The sequence below is a fragment of the Apis mellifera genome, linkage group LG13, assembly GCF_003254395.2.
Source record: "Apis mellifera strain DH4 linkage group LG13, Amel_HAv3.1, whole genome shotgun sequence".
Lineage (NCBI taxonomy): Eukaryota > Metazoa > Arthropoda > Insecta > Hymenoptera > Apidae > Apis > Apis mellifera.
In genome coordinates, this window is record NC_037650.1 from 9,846,393 (window position 1) to 9,867,151 (window position 20,759).

Genomic DNA, 20,759 nt, shown 5'->3' on the forward strand with positions numbered 1-20,759 from the left:
GGCTGAAAGTCTCGAACTTATCTTATCCACAGCCAGAGAAGGAATCTCTCTCTCGCGACAGAGAGTCGACGATTTATTTTCATCCTGATTCGCAAGCTACAATCAACTATCGTTCGAATCCACGGTCCATCAGTTCACCTCGGCTTGAGCCTCGAGTAAAAAATGTGCTATCTGCCTGCACGGCCTTCTGCCTTCCCCCCTTCCCCTTCCTTTCTTCCTTCCTTCCATATTCCGGAATTCCTGGTAATACCAGCTCGCTTTCACCCATACCCTCCCCCCCCCCACCCACCACCGTATCTCTTTCTGTCGAAACTTATATTTCACTTCCAACTTTTTTCTTATCTCCCTCGTATTCGCTGCCAGCCACGTATATCCCCGCTGCCAACCAACCTTCGCCTCTCCTCTATTTCGTTTCATTTACCAGTCACACTTCATGACCCGATAAAGTTCCCCGGCCGGATGCCTCCGTGCCACCAGACGTTCGAGTTTCATTAAATCAGGAAACGGCCACGACAATGCCACGGGGGAAAAATTGTATTTAGGTATTCCGAAGTGAAATCAGAGGGAGGGGAGGGAGGGAGGGATGGCTTCTTTAGTGGAATGGAATGAATTGATTCGCAAGGAGAGAGAGAGAGAGAGAGAGTGTGATGAGAGAGAAAGAGAGTGATGAGAGAGAGATGAGAGAAAGAGAGAGAAAGAGAGAGAGAGAGTGATGAGAGGAAAAGATGAGAGAGAGGGAGAGAGAGAGAGAAAGAGAGTATCTGTGATGAGAGAGAGATAAGAGAGAGAGAGAGATGAGAGAATGTCGAAGAATTAAGAATAATGTCACGATGCTAATGTTTATTTTTTTTTTTCCTCAAAATTTTAATTCGTCGAAATCAAATGGAAAGAAAATTTTTTCTCTTCGTTTTTTTCTTTTTCTCTCGATCGAAACAAATTTCCAACCACTGGGTAATTACATCGACCATGATCCAGGGCGAGGGTGCGCACGGGACGAGCACCGCCACTTGTGCCTCATCCGCCACGAGTCATCAATAACGATGGGGAGGCGGTACCAATTTCACGCGTATCTGTTTTTAATATCGATGCACGCGAAATGCCGGCGGTATTGGGCGCGGGCATTCCAAGGAAAATAAAAATCAATCGGCAAACAGCTCTAAATCATAACCGTGCCCGAATATTTGAGGCTCGTGGCATTCCATCCGATATTCATCGCTACTTTCCGTCTCCCTGTCGGCGTTCCTCGCCCGCCAAACACGCTGCCGCCATGAAAAATCGATCGACCACCCTTTGTCGAGCAGTCGATCTACCCCGCGTTTCGATTCACCGATCCCTCGACGGTTCAACATTTATAACGTTAAATTCCCCTGTTTTGCACTGATAGATACAGAGGTTCGCATGCTGGGCTGATACGTGGCCAATTTGTTGATTGTATCGTGGAAAATTTACGCCCAAGTGTTCATCTCTCGTTATCCTATGTATGTATATACATACATATATGTATCTGTGAATTATCCCAATTCTGAATAGAGTACGAATATCGCTATATTCTCTCTTCTCTTTCTTTTTCTTTTTTTAATCCCATTAATTGATCTTTCGAATTCGAGACAAAAGGTTTCTCGTTAAATTCTGAAAGAAAGAGAGAAAGAGAGAGAAGGAAAACATCAAAATAAATATAGGGTGTTCCAAAATTAATGCAAGATTTGAATTTGCCGCCATTTTTGCATCAAGTTGTTGGCAACCTTGAAAAAAGAACAGTTTGATAGCTGAGAGTTTAGGATTAGTAAAAATGGAGCGTTATACAACAACGTGTCTTCATTATTGAACAATATTTTAAAAATAATGAAAGTTTGGCGGCCACAAAATAATCCTAAGTGATGAAGCACATTTTCATCTCGATGGCTTTGTTAATCGCCAAAATTGTCAAAATTGTGTTTGAGGTTCGGAGAACCCACGTATGATTAGGGAAAAACAAATGCACCTACAACGTGTCACTGTTTGGTGCGGATTTTGGACAGGAGGCATCATCGGACCATACTTTTTTGAGAATGAGGCTGGTCAAGCAGCAACTGTTAATGGTGCTTGATATCGTGACATGATAACACAGTTCTTTCTGCCGAAATTGGATGATATTGATGTGGCCAATATGTAGTTTCAACAAGATGCCACATGCCATACACCAAATGAAACGATTCAATTATTACATGAGACATTTCCTAGTCATGTACTCTCTCGTTTCGATGAACAGAATTGGCCTCCTAAATCGTGTCATTTAATACCATTAGATTTCTTCTTATGAGGTTATTTGAAGTCAAAGGTCTACGTCAACAATCCCACAACCACACGTGCATTACAAGAGGAAATTAAACACTGCATCAACGAAATTCAAACAGCAACTGTTAATGGTGTTCGATATCGCGATGTGATAACACAGTTCTTTCTGCCAAAATTCGATGATATTGATGTGGCCAATATGTAGTTTCAACAAGACGATGTCACATGTCATATAGCCAATGAAACGATTCAATTACTGCATGAGACATTTCCTGGTCATGTATTCTCTCGTTTCGGTGAACAGAATTGGTCTCCTAGATTGTGTGATTTAACACCATTAGATTTCTTCTTATGGAGTTATTTGAAATCAAAGGTCTATGTCAACAATCCCACAATCACACGTGCATTACAAGAGGAAATTAAACGCTGCATCAACGAAATTCAGCCACAATTATGCAGAAAGGTGATGAAAAATTTCGACGAAAGGGTGCGTATGTGCCAACAAATCCATGGAAGCCATTTGCCCAATGTGTTATTCCATAAATAACTCTATCCTATGTACTTTATGATTCACTTAAAAAATAAATATCTAAACACTAAAAACTCTCTTTTATATTTAATTCAAACCTTGCGTTAATTTTAGGACATTCCTTCTATAAATTCCTTTCTTTCTATCAAAAAAAAAAAAAAAATTCCAAATCATAACAAGGATGGAAACAGAAGTCCATGCCGGAAATTCGGGAGTTTATCAGAGTCCAGGTACAGCAATAATCGAGAGTAACAGTGAGTCGCAACAACGCGGCGATTGAATGCGAGCCGGCCTTCACTCGATTCCTCGGTCGAGCGACCACCAGGGGCCGTTGTTCCCTGAAAAAGGCCGGGCGAAGCGCGGAGGCGGAGGAGGATTTTCGTGCAAAAAGCAAAAGTGAATCGCGGTTCACCGAGTTCGCACAATTCTAATCGACGTGTAGCATCGATAAATTCGTCCGCGTCACCGACGACGCGTTTTAGTCGCCCTGCCACGATAAACCTAACCTCTCTTTTCCTCTCTTCCATCTCTCTCTCTCTCTCTAAATCGCTTTTTCAAAACGCGTTCGCACGCAGGCCGCCATTGTTGCACGGGCGAGTGTTGCGCACGCGCAGGCCGCGACGATTCATCGACGATTTTCATTTCCTCCGCTTTATTGGCCTGTTAAAAGTTACGTTTGTGCAGGCAGTTACGCTTGATTAAGGTTTAACTCGATTCGAATGCGAGCGAGGGGGGGCGAGAAGGGGTGGTGGAAAACGGGGTGCCGCCATTCCCTTGCATGTCACGGCCTTTCATCCCTTGTTACGCGATTTCAAATGCGATCGAAGGGATGTTATTTAGCCGCTTTATGCGCGGCCTGACTTTTATTGGGATTGGGGCGCGAAAAGTGGTTTGCGGGAATGTAAAATGTCCTTTCTACCCGGCCTTTCTTTGATTTCGTCCACTTCTCGTGATGTACATCCATTCAAGAGGAGATTTAAACGACGATTTACAACAAAAAACAGTTCCCTCGGTTGGTTTCCCTCTTGCGAAATTCATTTTTTAGTAACGTGATTTCTCGAGAATATAACGTAATAATATCGTTATCCACGAATCAATTATTACGTTTCAATGTTTGTTTAAAAGGAAGGCAACAAGAAACATCGAAAAATTGTGAGATCGTTTCAAAGGAAAAGTTCATTGTAAAGGAAATATTCGTCTGGATTCAAGTCGTTCAAGGAAGAAAATCAATCGTCTTAAAATATTTCAACTTCGTGTTATAATTTAGAGTGGTTCGATAAAACAAGTAAGACATTGGAAATTAATTTCCGGCGATGAAATTTTCGTGGCGGAGAAACGTTGATTTTCATCGGGTTGAAATCCTATTTTCACGCGGGATCGGTTTTTAAAAGGTGGCCAGGTGGAAAAACGTGACGGAGAAACCAACGACGATGGGAAGAGGTTGCGCGGAAGTGGTCTGAAAAAAACCAGCAAGCCATTAAATGTATTTTCCTTTACTTTGGCATCGAATTCACGTAACGCGATACAACATGAGGGGAAGATAGAAGAAAGGAAAGAGAGAAAGATTTCTAGTTTCAGCGAGGAAATCTCGGATCGAACAGCGATAACCTTTTAATACCAACAATCGTATATCTTTTTTCCAAGACGGTACCGATGCTCCGTCGGTAACAAAATTTCATCGTGGATCGGATTTCCTCTCGGATATTTTAACGATCATTTCCCATAGCCGAGGAAAATTTTTGAATTAAAATTTTCTAAAAAGATGTAAATTGTTAATAAATTAAAGTTAGAAGAAAGAAATATTTAATAATTATTGGATCAATTTATTGATGCATATATAAAGAAGTAAAATTTATTTCATTTATTATTAAATATTACGAATAATATCGATTATTTTTATAATATTCGTAGACACTTTTTTGAAGAGTCAATTTTATTGGATTAAAGTAAATGGAAAAATTGAGTATAGAAAAATATTTTATTATATTAGTTGAAGAGAGACGGAGACAAAATGACATAGAGCGCCACGCGGTGGCGCGATGGTGAAACGAAGAGAAAGCTATCTCACTCTATCCTATCTCACTCCATGTATATCAAAAGAGAAAATTATTTTGTTATTATCACTGGTTAACTAATCAATTTATTTCTATTTAATGCTTCATACAGTGCACAATTATACTGTATGTTTATTTCATTAATTATTTATAATATATTATACCTATAATATTAAAAATATTATCTTTCGCACAGAGAATTAAATTAGGAATATAGCGTTATCACTAGAGAATACATTGTGAAATATTTACATTATAATCTTATTCCCATATTGGAGAATACATTATAATCTTGTTTAGAAATATCGTATGCACATATTCAATTCTATGTCTAACTATAATAACATTAGTTACATATATGTATATCTAATATAATAACTGTTGAATATTGTATTATGTATAGAATTAAATTGCATAACCGTACGTTTGGAAAATTAATCAGGATTCCGAACCAACTATAGGAATAGAATATAAAATCCTGTATTAATGTAAGACAAAGAATTTTGCATTAATCATAAAACTAATACCTAGATCGGAAATATTCATTTTTATATTATAGAAAAAGAAGATTAATGTATTCAATCCCTCCACGTTTTTTCCAATTTCGATCATCTCTTTTCTATGTTAGTTAAAGAGTTAATATATTTCACATTTCAAATTCATCGATGATAGGCAAAGTTAAAAGGAGAAAAATTGAATGGTTCCTGATAAAAGACCAAAAAAAGGAGAAAAAAAAAAAGAAGAAAGGAGGAGAAGAGAAAGGGGATTAAAAAGACCGATGGAGACTTCAAAGAATGATAAAAACGTCCCAGTTCTTCCCATTCCGTTTCCCATTGACCCGAATTCGGGCCTGCTTTTCTGTCCGCACATCTCCTCCATTCCTATCGGCCGAGAAAACTTTTCACCGCCTATTCTATCTTTTGTATCTCATACCACCACTATCATCCTCCTCCCCCTCCTCCGTTGTGTTTTGTTTTTGTTTCGTCTTGCATTTTCTCTCTCTCCCCCCTCTCTCTTTTTTTTTCGTCTCGCATTCTCTCTCTCTCCACCCTTCTTCCTCCTCCCTTTTTTTCAAATCTATCCGCACGTTGTGTGTACACAACGTTGGATACAACGCAGAGCATCGAGAAACTTTTTTCCTCTCACAATCTTCCCCATCCTTGTTCTCCTCGTCCTTCCCCCACTCCTAGATGGCGCGCGGCTCGATGTCGCATCAGCGTGACATTATTTCGCGCGCTTATCTCACATTATATTTCACCCGTTTACGTTGAACGTAACACCGAATCGCCTGATATTCAGGTCACGCGCCGGTTTCCTTTTTTTTTTTTTTTTTTTCTCTTCCTCCGCGATATTTATTACGCCCGCACCTTCCACTCTCTCTGATTCGTTCACCGTTGTGTATATATATATAGGGTAAGAATTAACTTGTAATCAATAGTAGTGAATTGTAATTTAATTTTTCGAAAGTGTATATATATATATATAGTTTTTTATATTTCTCGAGTTAGTTTCAATGAAAATTGCAGAAATCAATTCTCGATTAAACAGGGAAATAACAGATGAATAAATTGAGACACTGATTTCCCTAATTTTTAAAATCTGTTCCAATAATTTTAATGGAAGGAGAAAGAAAGTAAATAAATAAAATGAATAGCTACGTTAATTCATCGTCGCTCGATCAAAAATGATTTCACAAAAAAGAAAAAAAAGTAAGCGATGTTCGTGTTCACGGGCATTAATACGTGGAAACAACATTATCGACGTTCCACCGTTGTAATTATCATAATTGGCTCTCGCAATAATGATTTATCGGGCGACATCCGTTACGCTCGATATAATCTATGGGACGATATCTCGTATAGCAATTTCCGCGTGGAGCGTATAAATAAATCGGCTCGCGTTATTCCCACACGCGAAAAAGCGCATCGAAGAGGAAAGGTGGAAAGGGATGGGAAAAGTTAGAAAGAGAGAGGGAGAGAAGGATTCGATGCGTTTCGTTCGTTTGCCGATTGATGCGTTTCACGCGGTTTCGCGAAACGTGGCTAATTTTAACCAGGCAAATGGAAATTGACGTTTGAGTAGCTTCGTCTATTATCTGAATCAATAATACCGGGAATTACAAATCAACTATTATCAATGTTATTTCCACGTTTGGCGTACGTTTGCTCGATGATTAATCTTAGAAAATGACAAAATAAAGTTGTTTTTTTCTTCTTCTTCTTCTTTTTGTTCAGGTTGGAAAATATTTGTAATGTGACGTTTTTTTTGATGAATGTAAGTAAGAATGTTGGAAGAATTCGTCGTATAATTAGATTGTTGGAATTGGAATTGATGAGAAATTATCTGGTGCGCAAATAATTTGGATATAATTAAGACGGATAATAGTTTGTAAAATAAACTTATCATTGGAAGAGGCTTTAAGGGAAGGGGACAATCACGTCAGCTTGTTATAACCCTATAACGCAACGAGATGTATTCGCCATGGATACACTATGCTTCATCGTGCTTGATTTGTTTTCGTAAGAGAGGGCTTTGTACGTCGTGTCCTGAGGGAAGGACGTCGATAAACAATGTGATACCAGCAATAAAGCTCGCACAAGCACCTTTAAGGACGCTCAAAGTGTATCGAAACAATTTTACATCGGACAAGAAATCGGTTAATTGAAAATCTTTATCGAGAGATCTTTATTGAAAAAAGATTTTAAATTTTGTTTCTTTTTTTATTTTATCTTTAATTAATCATTTTAATGATTTTTCTTAAAACGAATATTATTCGAAAAGAATTGGAAAAATTATTATTGATTTTTTGATCGGGCAAGAAATCAGTTAATTGAAAATCTTTATCGAAAGATCTTTATTGAAAAAAGATTTTAAATTTTGTTTCTTTTTTTATTTTACTTTTAATTAATCATTTTAATGATTTTTTTAAAAGGAATATTATTCGAAGAGAATTGAAAAAATTATTATTGATTTTTCGATCGGGCAAGAAATTAATTGAAAATCTTTATCGAGAGATCTTTATTGAAAAAAGATTTTGAAGGATTTTAAATTTTGTTTTTTCATTTTATTTTATCTTTAACGAGAGTAATTAAAGTAATTAAATTCGAAGAGAATTGAAAAAATTATTATTGATTTTTATCCAACGCTTCGAAATCGAGTAGAAAATTTTAAATGGAAAGAAATAAAATAAAGATCTACGATGTGAACGAATCTATTTCATGTAAACATGTTATTTCAATCTCATCGATTTTTTTAAAAAAAAAAAAAATATTTCTCGTTAATATACCGCTTGACAAATTGCTAGCAATTAATTTGCAACTTTTAATACTCTTAATAATAAACAGTACACTCTACTAAAATATAATGCTTCCAAAGAGTGCTTCGTTACTTTAATTATAGCTCGAAAATCATAATCAACTTGACTATAACTATCGTGCTATTAACTTAGCTCGATACTCGAAAATTGTTAAAATTCCATCATTATTCTAAAATTTATTACGAACTCGACTATAATTTGATCGTGGAATATGCCCGTAATTTCTTAACAACTTCCTAATCTACTAAATTTCTTCGATCAAAAAATATATCGCTTTTATTCCCTCCCCCTGTTCGTTCAAATTTAAATCAACCTCCCTTCTTTTTCCTCGATCTTCGAACGTCATCTTTATCCAACTTTAATTCGCGTAATCGAAATCTTTCCTTTCTTTCTTTCCTTCGAAAAAATTCCCAAAGCAGAAAGCAATAAATTACAACGTTGAACGTTATCGCGCTGGAACTTTCCATTCAACCAAAATATCAATCCGGCCAATTCTATGGAATATTATCATAATACCCAGTCTCCGCGAGCATTTTTTGCCCGATAACCTCCCCCTCCATCCCCTTGGTTAAGAGGAATATCCTAAATAGATGTTCTCTGTGTATACAGTAGAAGTTTCCATTTAAATACCCGAACCTATATAATCGCGTTCTTCGACCTCCATTCCTGTTCACCGCCATGACATCGAGGAGGGAAGGCGAGTACGGACCGATAAATTAGCCGGATGCGGTTTACTCGCGTGCACATCGCTGCATTTCGTTGCGGTTTTCGTTTCACGAGTATCGGTCCTTCATCGGTGCCATTGAAAATACGTTTCCAATTTCTTTTTCTTTTTTTTTCCATTTCCTCTCTCTCTCTCTCTCTCTTTTTCCGCTTGACATAAGTTGCTGTGATATACGCTCTTCCTTCAACAATTACGGTAACGTTATTTTAAAGTTTTTTTATTTATAAAAAATAAAATAAAAATAAAATTTATTCTATCAGTTCTCAACGAAAGATTCGGTTAATATCGATTAAAAAGAAAATTAAGTGTCTTTTCCTTTGTTTCTCTCTTTTTCTCTCTTTCTGTTTGACATAAATTACCACGAAATATGTTTTTCCTTAAGCAATTACGACGTGCAACGTTATTTTAAACAAGTTTTTTTTAATTTGATAAAATTTATTTTATTAATTCTCAAGAGTTCAACGAAATATCGTTAATATCGATTAAGAAGAAAATTAAGTAGCTATTCCTTGATTAAATTCGCTACAAGAGCAACTAGTATTAAACATACTAATTTGACATACTATGTTTGACATAAATTGCCGCGAAATACGCTCTTCCTTCAACAATTACGACGTGCAACGTTATTTTAAACAAGTTTTTTTAATTTGATAAAATTTATTCTATCAATTCTCAACATTTTAACGAATTACGAAAATTGTTAATATCAATTAAGAAGAAAATTAAGTAGCTGAAAATTAAGATTCTTTGATTAAATTTGCTACAAGAGCAACTAATATCTTTTCTTTTGTTTCTCTCTTTTTTTCTCTTTCTGTTTGACATAAATTGTCTCAATGTACGTTCTTCCTTTAACAATTTCAATATTATTTTAAACAAGTGTCTTTAATTTGATAAAATTTATTTTACCAATTCTCAAGAGCTCAACGCTTTAACGAAAGATTCGGTTAATATCGATTAAGTAGAAGAAAATTAAGCAGCGATCCCCTGATTAAATTCCCTGCCTTACAGAAGCGAACTACAACGCTACTTTAATACCTATCAGCGACAAGACCATGGGAATTGAATGCCGTACCCTAAATTCAACATGAACTAAATTTTCCTTCCACCAGTGTGTATACACGCGAAAGCCTGTTTGGAATTTCATCGTAGCGTGGAGACACCGGTTCGAACCTGTGTCTCATGTTTTAGTTAACGTTTCATCTGCCATGTTTTAATACATATTCAACGCGTTCGCACGTCCCGCGCTTCTCTCGCCCTCCGACCACCTCTCCATTCTCTGCGACCGTTTCCAAGCCCTAAAAAAAAAAAAAAAAAAAAAAAAAAAAAGGAAAGAGGGAAAAAAAAAACCACCTCTACAAACCCCATCGAGAGGTAGCTTCTCCCTTTTAAAGCCTTTTATTCCAAGCGTGTATTACCCAAGCCCTCTCGCATCTCACCATTTGTCCGCGATAGGCTCGAGGATAGGAAGGATAGAGGCAACAAATTATCCGACTCTGATCCTCTCGATTGATGCGTTTCGTCCGTGCGGTTCGCTAATTCCGTACGTGCAAATGGAAAGTGACGTTCAAAGGGGAGGGGGAGGGGGAGAGGCTGTGGGATTATTCTCGCGACGAAATATCGCGCGCCCGTATCCCTTACACATCGTGCGTACAATCGAAACGATTGTTAGCGATCGGCTTTCGAAACGAGAGAAGGAATAAAGAAACGGAAAAATAAAAGAAGAAATGAACCGTTTTCCACCGATGGAATTAAAGCGAGAGGCGTTGTTTCGTTGTTTAGCCGATTGTCATCGTTAGGATAGAAATCGAAGAAACCGGTTTTCAAACTCGATGGATTATATTGTTATTATTATTACTGGCGTAAGATTCAGATTCTAAGTCCAGAGAGAAATGGCAAAGAACACATTTTGTCATTTGATGAGACGAGATGAGACGAGCTTCATTAGAACTATATTTATTTATTTGTTATTTTGATTTCGATCAGAATTATAGATTATATTAATCAAATTAAGAAGAAATAAAATAAATTAAAAATTTCCAAGAAAGTTTAAGCGATTACTTGTTAAAATTATTTTGATACTAGAATCGTTAAACCGATTATTATTATAAATTTAATAAATTGTCGAAGTATTAAATTTTTCTCATCTGCTGGTTTCAGGCCAATTATTAAAACATTGAAAAATAGGAAGTAACAATACCCATAATTTTGAAAAAAGTATATTTATAAATGAACATTTAAAAAGAGATAGATAGATAGATAAAGAAAGAGAGATTCATATATTTTTACATCAGCATACGATAAACCACAAAATGTAAAAGAAGAAGAAGAAGAAAAAAAAGAAGAAGAAATTGGCACCTAAAAATTGGAGCACCCTGTATACGCTTTTTCTCCGCATCCGCATTCCCCCTTATTATTCGAATCGAGATTCGCCTAATGGGCCGTGTGTTTCGCCGTTTCGATCCTCGGTGTCGCGGCCACTTTTAATTAAAAGTTCCCAATTAAACGCGACATATAATTAGGAACGATCGCTTGAACTCGAATAACCGCGAGCCACGTGGTGGGTAATAGGCCGCGGATTTATGACCCGTTTCGGGCCGGATCATTTGCCGGGGGAGGGAGGGGATATCAATGATCGTGGAATGATCGTATTGATCCGCTCAGTGGGGGCTTATTAGTGGTAATGCTCTGCGGCAAGAGTGGGGGGGGATTGGCCGAGGGGGAGGAATGGGATTCTCGATTTCATTTGATGATTCGAGTGGATTTTTGGCCATCCACCCCCGATTGTGCCACGGCCACCACGAGCTGACCGTGCACGGAAATGTAATGATTATTTTGACGATTGATAATGAGCATTACGTATTGTCGTGAAATACGATTTAATATAAATTAATACAACACGCGGGGAGAAACGGTCGATTAAATGGAACCAATTGAAATTTAGATAATTTAGATCGATTTCGAAGGGAAAAAAATTTAATATCAGATAATATTCAATGAATAGAATTTCGATCTATTTTTTGGAATTATTTTGGGATTGGTTTGGAAAAGGAATCGATTTTTAAACGATTGCCAGAAAACGGAGCTGCCCTCCTTATTTGTTGAAACCTCTTCAAGTGACAAACCACTCTCCAAGTATCCCTCGTAATGTCGAATCGCTTCTGGCAGGGATTATAGTTTTCCACTCTTGGACTACTTTACTTTACTTTCGAAAAGTAGAAAAATATATCAATGTTAAATAATAAGTTGTTTCAATCGTTTTATCATATCATTGTTCCATTTCAGTTTGAAAAAATTACTAAATAATTTCTAACATTAGTATTCCTTCATGAAAGCATTGATAAAAAAATTCTTTGATCCAAGAAGATCCAACGATTCGAATCTAATGAAAAAAAAAAAAGAATAAAGAATATAGATCCAAGCAATCTCGTAATCCTTCTCATCCGCCATTGAATAAACCGGGCCATAACTTGCATCGCCATTAGGCCACGGTAAAGCAACAATTTCGGTGGCGAAAACGTGTCTGGCGTCGGTGTCGGGGCGCGCGACGCGACTTTTATGACGGCAAGACGAGCCCGAGTCGATTAACTTAATTAGACAATCGCCTAATGAATTCCGGGATGGTGGCCCATTAAAACGGGCAGGAGAGACGGCCGGCTAAAGCGCATCCTTAATCGTTTTCTCGTATACGATGTGCTGCAAAATGGACTCCGCTATCATGAGCCTCGTAAATAAAGCTTTATCGCTCTTCGTTTGACACCGTTTGCCGGGGTAGACCTTGTCGTGGGTAAATCTAAATCTCCCGAGCCGAGCAGAAGATAACATTGTGCATTGTAAAATAATTAATCGATAACAATAGTTGTTTCTCAAGAGAAGTTGATCAAGAATTAATGCATTTTTATTTTTCAATTTGACGATATTATGACATTGTTTCATCATCGATATTTTCCAATTCACTTTCGAGATACGAGCGTGTTATGAAATGCACGCGAGGTGGCAAGATGGCGGCTGAGATTCGAGGATACACCGTGTAAAATAATTAATCGATAACAATAGTTGTTTCTCAAGAGAATTTGTGTAATTGATCAAGAATTAATACATTTTTATTTTTCAATTTGACGATATTATGACATTGTTCTATCATCGATATTTTCCAATTCACTTTCGAGATACGAGCGTGTTATGAAATGCACGCGAGGTAACAAGATGGCGGCTGAGATTCGAGGATACACCGTGTAAAATAATTAATCGATAACAATAGTTGTTTCTTAAGAGAAGTTGTATAGTTGATCAAGAATTAATGCATTTTTATTTTCCAATTTTAACGATATTATGACATTGTTTCATCATCGATATTTTCCAATTCACTTTCGAGATACGAGCGTGTTATGAAATGCACGCGAGGTGGCAAGATGGCGGCTGAGATTCGAGGATACACCGTGACCTACTTTTCCTTTCAGCAGCTATTTACTTACGTGTTACGTTGCTCGTAAGAATAGGAAAGAGGCATGAGTCAGCGCACCGACTAGTTATGCCATCTGTGTTTAGGATAGGTCAGGTGAGCGAGCGCAAGCGAGAGGGCCGCGTGTGCGAGACGAGGACAGCCGGATAGCGGAGCCGTTCAAAATTACACCTCGGTTTGAACGACGATATCTCGGGAACGAGAAATCGTATCGATTTCAGATTAACACCGTTCACGAAGGAGAATATTTCGATTCGTATGACGTTCGAATTTTGGAAATATTTCAGATGAATCAAAAATTATAATTGATTAAACTTTACTGTACAAGATTGAGATATAAATTATCGATTAAACCTATCCGTTATGAAATATTCATAAGCGCAAATTGTATACATTTGTAAAAACTCGATTTACGATACGGAGAATGACTTCATTGATACCTAACCTCTTTTCGTTTCGATATAACGAAATATTATTTTCGAAGTGAATGAATTTCGAGAAAAAAAAAAGAAGAAGAAGAAGAAGAAGGAGAGAAAAATAAACCACGGAGCAATTAATTTCAGCAATACCATCGGACAACAACGTTGAAGATCGACCGGAAGCGGAAGAACGTAACGCGAAAACGGCACACCGTGGCGATCGATAGCGACACGGATGCCTCTGGCGAACCTTTTCTTCCCGAAACTTTATTTCTCCTGAAGTCGATGGAAAAAAAATTGCTCGTTAAATTAAATTCCTTGGGTACTGCCTACCGAACTGACTTCGGATAAAATCAGGCACGCTTTTCAATTTCGTTAGAATCTCGTCTAACGATACATTGTTGTTTTATTCGTAACGAAAAAGGGATTTTTGATTAAGGATGTTGCTTCAATTGATAAAAGTTTTTAAATATTGAACAATTTTACGAATATCATATTTCAAACGGTAAACAGTTCAGGATAATTGTTACATTTCATTTAAACGATGACAACATTAATTATACGTGAAATATTATTACATCTTAAAATTAATAATGGATAGTTAAAATCGAATTGATTGACTCACCATAATTGGGTAACTGGTGTCCACAGGTAAATTTCAATCGTTCACAAAATATCACAATATATATAAACGATCGATCATCCAAGAACGAGGATACGATGAAAATTCTCTTCCCACAGCATCTGTAATTAAGAAAAATTTAATTGTAATAATTGTTCCGATGTCTTCAAATTTTATCTTATTCAATCTTTATCGAAATGAAAGCTCAACGATCGATGTCTGATAAAAGCTTCGAAAATCATTCGAAATTAAAATCGTGGAGAGACATGTCGAGATGTCGGTGCAAGCTCTTCTTCCTTATTCAGGGTTCATTTCACGAAACGGGTTTCACAAAGAAGGCTTGGTTCGAGGCGAGTAAAGCGCGAGACATTCCTGAAGACGTCCTCCACACGTCCTCCTCCATGAAATTCCAGGTCGGCGCTCGAGTTAGAGCCTGAATTTTTCATTAAATTAACGGCGCAACAGGTTCGCGTATGCCGCGTGTCGAAGAGAATTGTTTAAATGTTGCACGAAAAAAGGAGAACGGATCCCTCTCTTTTTTCCAACCCTCTTTCCCAACACACCCTTCGACCCTCCTTCCCTGGCGACGAATTAACAAGCAACAGGTGAGTCCCTTCCCTGTCCGGGCATAACTCAACGAGACGGATATTTCGAATTTTTCCTGACTCCTCCTCTCCGTCACTCCAATCGTCCCTTTGTCGCGTTTCTCGAACGAATTCCTCTCGCGGTGCTCGATGGAGAAGGACGTGGTGAAGTATCGTGAAAACGTGCGATATTGTCGGCCAACAACTTTGAAAATAGTTTATCCTTTAGCATACTCGATTAACGAGCCAATCTTTTTTCGAGCAAATATTTTTTAAAGGTTAATACCTTAAAGAGAGGAAATTAAATACAAAATATTGTGTTATTCGTGAAATATGTTTGTACAAGTCAAAGCGAAAAGTAAAAATTGATGTATAAAAAACGTTGGTCGAGGCTTATTTATTTATTAAGGTAAATAAGTGAATTAAGGTTGCGTTAGATGGAGCGAGATGGAGATGGGATGACACGTCGCGCCACGCTGTGGCGGTGTACAGAAGATAAAGCTGTCTCTGTCTCGTTCTGTCTTATGTAAACTTTTCAGAGTTCTTTATTATTCTTGATTATTTCTTCTTATGTTATTATATAGATATTTATTGTACGAAATATTTATATTTACTAATTGAGTGAGTAAATATTTTTTATAAAAAAGAATTTTATCGCTCCAAATACTGAATAATTGAAGTAATTATTGCTTGCATTTTGTAATAATTACGTAACAAGAATTCATTTCATGGTAACTTTACACTCGATAATCAAAATTCGCGTTTAGAATTCGAGTATCTATTACGTTATTAAATGTACATAAAATCGATCGATTTCACAAACACGTAAAATATTTTAATAGCTAAATGCACCGTGAAATAATTTACATATTTATTTGGAATACAAAATTAATAGAATTGACAACAAGATAAATTATTTCTCAATTATTCTTAAATATAATAGTGTGAAGTAGTAAGTTCACAAGTATTATTAATTGAAATATTAATCCAAATGTTGCATTTGGAAATTATTACATTGACCCTTCGGCCATCCAACAAGAGGGCCGATAATTCGAGAGATATCGAAAATCGGTAGAGACAAGAAAGGAATGAAAGAAACGAAATATTCCTGGACAAAGGAGATGAGGAGATGAGCTTTCTGAATGAAACAGGCTCGAAGGGATTGAAACGGTGGCCGAGTGAATTCCTTTTTTCCCCTTTCTCTCTTTCTCTCTCTTTTTTATTCCCATCAAAGGAATATCGATAAACTGTGGTCGTAAGATGAGATGTCTTGGTGCACGTAATTAAAAAGGAATTAATTTTAAAACAAGCTAATATATATACATATATATAAGAAGAAAGTCTAACTGGAAGGATTTACGGTATCTTTCCCCATAATTAAACGTAGATCAGAGAATAGAGACGAGTAGAAAAGGTGAGAGGAAATTATAGAATTATAGAAAAAAGTGATTTCGAAGAATTTTTAAATTAAAGTACATAAATTTGTACAAGTAATGAAATTACTGTTTATATAATTCATGTACAATAAATTTAAAGTTATGAAAATTAAATATAATATAAATTTCTTTTTTTTTAAAGAAAATATTAAAACATTCAAACATTTCTTTCATTGCTTTCAAAAAGAATTGATTAAAATAAATCACAGAAACCACATCATCACAAAAATTTGGAAAACGTCTTTACGTCTTTGCTTATATCTGGAACGTATCTCGCGGATGAATGGAAATTCTTCTTCGTTTCAAAATTAATCGCATACCTGTGTGCAAGAGGCGTCACCGGAAATCGAGAAGTGGAGAGATCTCTGAGCGACCAGCAACAAGTTGCGACGTACCAGTAGGTTTCTTCCTACGCGTAGACGCGTAAAATTTTTCATTCGCCAAGTGCTCTCTCTCTCTCTCTCTTTCTCTCTCTCTCCTTCTTTTCTTTTCTTTCTCTATCTTTCTGCCTATTTCTCCCTTCACTTTCGCGATTCTCGAAAAACGATCGAGACCACTTCGTCTGACAGCGTGGTGCAACAGGTAGACACTTAGTATCCTTCTACGAAGCAGAATTAATTTCCCTGACGCGATGCGCGTTCATATTAGAACGAAACGTGTGAAACAACAAGACGTGTGAACGTCTTTTGAAAAGACGAAATTTTTTTTTTCTTTTTAACGTCAAAGATCGTTGTATATTAGTATTAATGTTGATCTCTTCTTTTTTGAAGGTAAAGAAAGAATCATAAAAAGAAATGGAACGAGAGAAAAATTTAGAATAGCCTGGTTTCGTTTCTTCAACTTCCTGGTTGAAATATATTCGAGAAAATTAAGAAAATTGGAAAATTTGATCCTTGGAATTTTAAGTTTTTCTATCTCGATTACAAAATTTCGTATATTATTGGGACCAATTCAATTTTCGATGAAAAGGAAGTCGGGAATTATATCAATTCTGATATTACGTCCTGAGATTTCTAATGGATGAATAGTTCTCTCTTAATTAAGATATTGGACAAATCGAGAGAGGATTTTTCTTTGCCTCGACGAAAGTAATCAAGAGTTAGGGGGATGAAAATTTGTTGATTTCGTTGCACCATTTCCACAACTTTTCTCTTTTGATCAAAATAACTCCTTTTTTTGTTCTTCTTCTTTTCAGGGCACGCAGACTAGAAGAAAATTAATTCTACGAAATATTCCTCAGAATTTCTTCGTGATCTAATTTTCCTTTCCAAAAAAAAAAAAATTCTTGGAAAAATCGAGAAATCGAGAAACAGCGACCCCTTTTCTGATCTCCATGTTTATATAATAATTCAATTCCTCAAACGTAGAATAATTTCACACTAGATAGAATAAAAAAATATCCTCGTTATTTTTTTTTTTTTAGAAACACAATTTTTAAACTTTTAAAAGATAAATAATCGAGAAGAGGGATCATAAAGATCACTTTCCAAATATTTTCCATATCACGTTTACAAAATTAAATGATTGGAACAATATCGTCGAGCACAATAATCTTTAAAGGGTATGATGATAAATTGCTGCATGGCAGGTGCAAATACGTATAAAAATGAGAGCAACGAGTGTTATGCTTTATCATACACACCGAGACCGATAACGATAGAGGAGGAGGGGGAAAAAGGTGGCGTTGTAATCCTGCAGTGGTAGGATTTCTGCACAAGGTTGCTTGTCCATAGACAGGAATGACAATGTTCAATATGTCGGTAAGGCAATTTCCTATGAAAGCAGCGTGCAACAGGTAGAGAACGTCGCCTAAACCACGAATTGTGTCACATTGAAATTTCTCGATCAAACAGATACACCTGGATTCTGCACTTTATTATCTTATCTATGTATATATATATATATATGCACCTAGTTAAATGGATCGACTTTTCGAAGAAATTCTATCTTCAGTGAAGGTAATAATATATATATATAAAGAAAAAAATTGAATATCATTAACATTGACATTTAGTTTTTAGAATTTTAATAAATAGAATCGAATGGAATAGTTTTAATTTAATCAATTTAATTATGTAAAATTGTTACAAAGAAAATGAAAACATCGAAAAGAAAAAAAAAAGAGTAAAATTTTCTTTTCACAATTTCTAGAAATACTTTCAAAAGTATTCTCTACTTTTCATTAAGAAGAATTAAGTAATCGAGATCGCCCTTCAAAAGTTTCTTTCCAACTTCAAATTTCCTTTTCCTCTTCGATGAACTGTATAATTAGATCCCTAGTTGAAAATTTCTAATGATAAAGTGGAGCAACCGACGATGATTAACGACGTGAATCACAACGATCGAAGACGAGACCATGCCCCGTCCACTACGCACCAAGTGAAACGAGTCAACCAGTGGTCAGACCGAGAACCGTGTTCCCACATTTCGTATCGATTTTTCGCGAGAAGTGGATGACCCGGTTTTTAAGCGCACGCTTTATACACGCTTTTAACGAATAACCAGTCACACCGGCGTCCAGAAATCTTTGTAATTAGAAACGATGTTTTTGGAAGAAGAGATCGATTGCTTCGAATTCTTCGAGGGAATCATTTCAGAATTTTTCAAAATCAATTCAAATTCTATTTAATTTTTTATTCAGAAAACTTACTTTTGATCGCAAATTTTTTTTGAAAAATTTAGCAATAAGGAATTTTCAAATCTTTCTTTTTTTAATTAAAGAATTAATATGGATTAATTCTACTTCGACTCTCATGTGGAAATTTCTCGAAATTTTAAATTGAACGAAAGAAATCGAGATTTTTAGTTCAGTTTCTTTTTAATCAACTTTGTTCGAATTAATCTTGAAAACTTAGCGAGTCAATTCTACTAAGAAAATTTTTAAATTAATTTCAAGTCGAAGAAACGATCTTAAAACTTCGTGATAAATTTATCCAGAACTTGTAGAAAAACTTTCCGTTCGAACAATAGAAAATTTCTTACTGTAAATCACCAGATATCGATCAACAATTTTCATTTCGTTAAATCGAGTAACAATTTCCAAAGTTTCGAACAATTGGGGATATATTTTCGAGAAGACAGTTGGAAAGACAAAGAGGCTTGAAGATAGAAGAGCACGCAAACGATCCAAAAGCTTCGACGTTGGACCCTGTTTCCATTCGACTTTCGACAAACCAGCCCTCCAATTTCGCACAAAGTGTACCAACGACTTCAAATCACGCGAGGATATTCGATCGAAAGATCATCGAGAACAAGAGTATTGGAGAGAAATAGGCTGACAATAGAGAAAAAAGAAATGAGGAACAAAGAGATCGTAGAGAAAACTTCGAAGAAAGATATATTCCATTTCCTTCGAGACATCGATCGCGATGTACATCGTTTCATTTTCACACCGACTCGCGACTGGCGCGATCAATTTACACGCGTGGCCGTACAAACTTCATTAAACTTGAACGGAACTTTTGAACGGAAGAAAGAAAGAAAGAAGGAAAATGAAAAAAAAAAATCAACGAAAATTTAAAACTAAAAAATACTTTTAAAAAAAAAGAAAAGAAATAAAGAAATTTCTCAAAATATATTCCGATAGGTTATAAAGAAGAGGAAAAATTAAGAAACGCGTAGCGATTTTGCGGAGGTGTTAAAAGGACGTCGTATGCCTGTCTCTGTCTCCGTAGATACTGAAGCGCAGTTCGATACTAAGAACGGTTATATTCCAACCCCTACCACGCCACGTTCGAACCCTACGCATCGCAAGATGGCTGGCCATGTTTGCGAAATGGCGCTTGCGCGTGCGATTCCTGCCTGCCTCTCCCTCGCCCCCCCAACACTCTCCTCGTCCACCATTCCTTCCTTTTCCTACTCTCTTCTCGCCGTGGGATAGTGATGGGCCCGATCCGGGAGCTGGTCGCAATTTTTGATCGTTGCTCGGGGAATTTCGTCGATTTTTTAATCGTGAGTTGTACGGATATTTATAATTTTTAACAGGTAATGGGATTTTTCGATTATAAATCAAGTATGCATTCGTATGATCGTGTGATACTTGTAAATGTAATTATTACGTAATCTATATGTTTTGTACAAATTTGTTCGAATTTTTCGACAAACATATAACATCTTTTATACGACGAAATATATTTAATACGACGTTTATTGTTGGATACGAATTGATACGAAGGTAAAAAGTTTAAATGAAAAGATTCCATTTATTATCTAGGAGAATTCAAGAATGTACTCGCTATTTCAAGTGAAAATATTTAGCGTGGAGGGAGTATAATTCTTGATCTCTCTGTGAAGAGAAATTTCTCAAGGGGAGGGCGCAATGACGAGAGCTTTACAAATTGGA

The 20,759-nt window shown here is 36.3% G+C and overlaps 1 long non-coding RNA gene across 2 annotated transcripts in view; it reads right to left on the reverse strand.

Moving 5' to 3' along the window:
- The window catches only part of LOC113219183, a 140,613-nt gene extending 122,244 nt beyond the window's left edge, over window positions 1–18,369 (reverse strand). For both annotated transcript variants that reach the window (XR_003305931.1, XR_003305930.1), the window contains exons 1-2: window positions 16,738–18,369; window positions 14,401–14,519 (exon numbers count right to left, since the gene is read on the reverse strand). This is a non-coding gene — a long non-coding RNA (uncharacterized LOC113219183). The remainder of the gene's footprint in view (window positions 1–14,400; window positions 14,520–16,737) is intronic.
- Window positions 18,370–20,759: the final 2,390 nt, after the last annotated feature.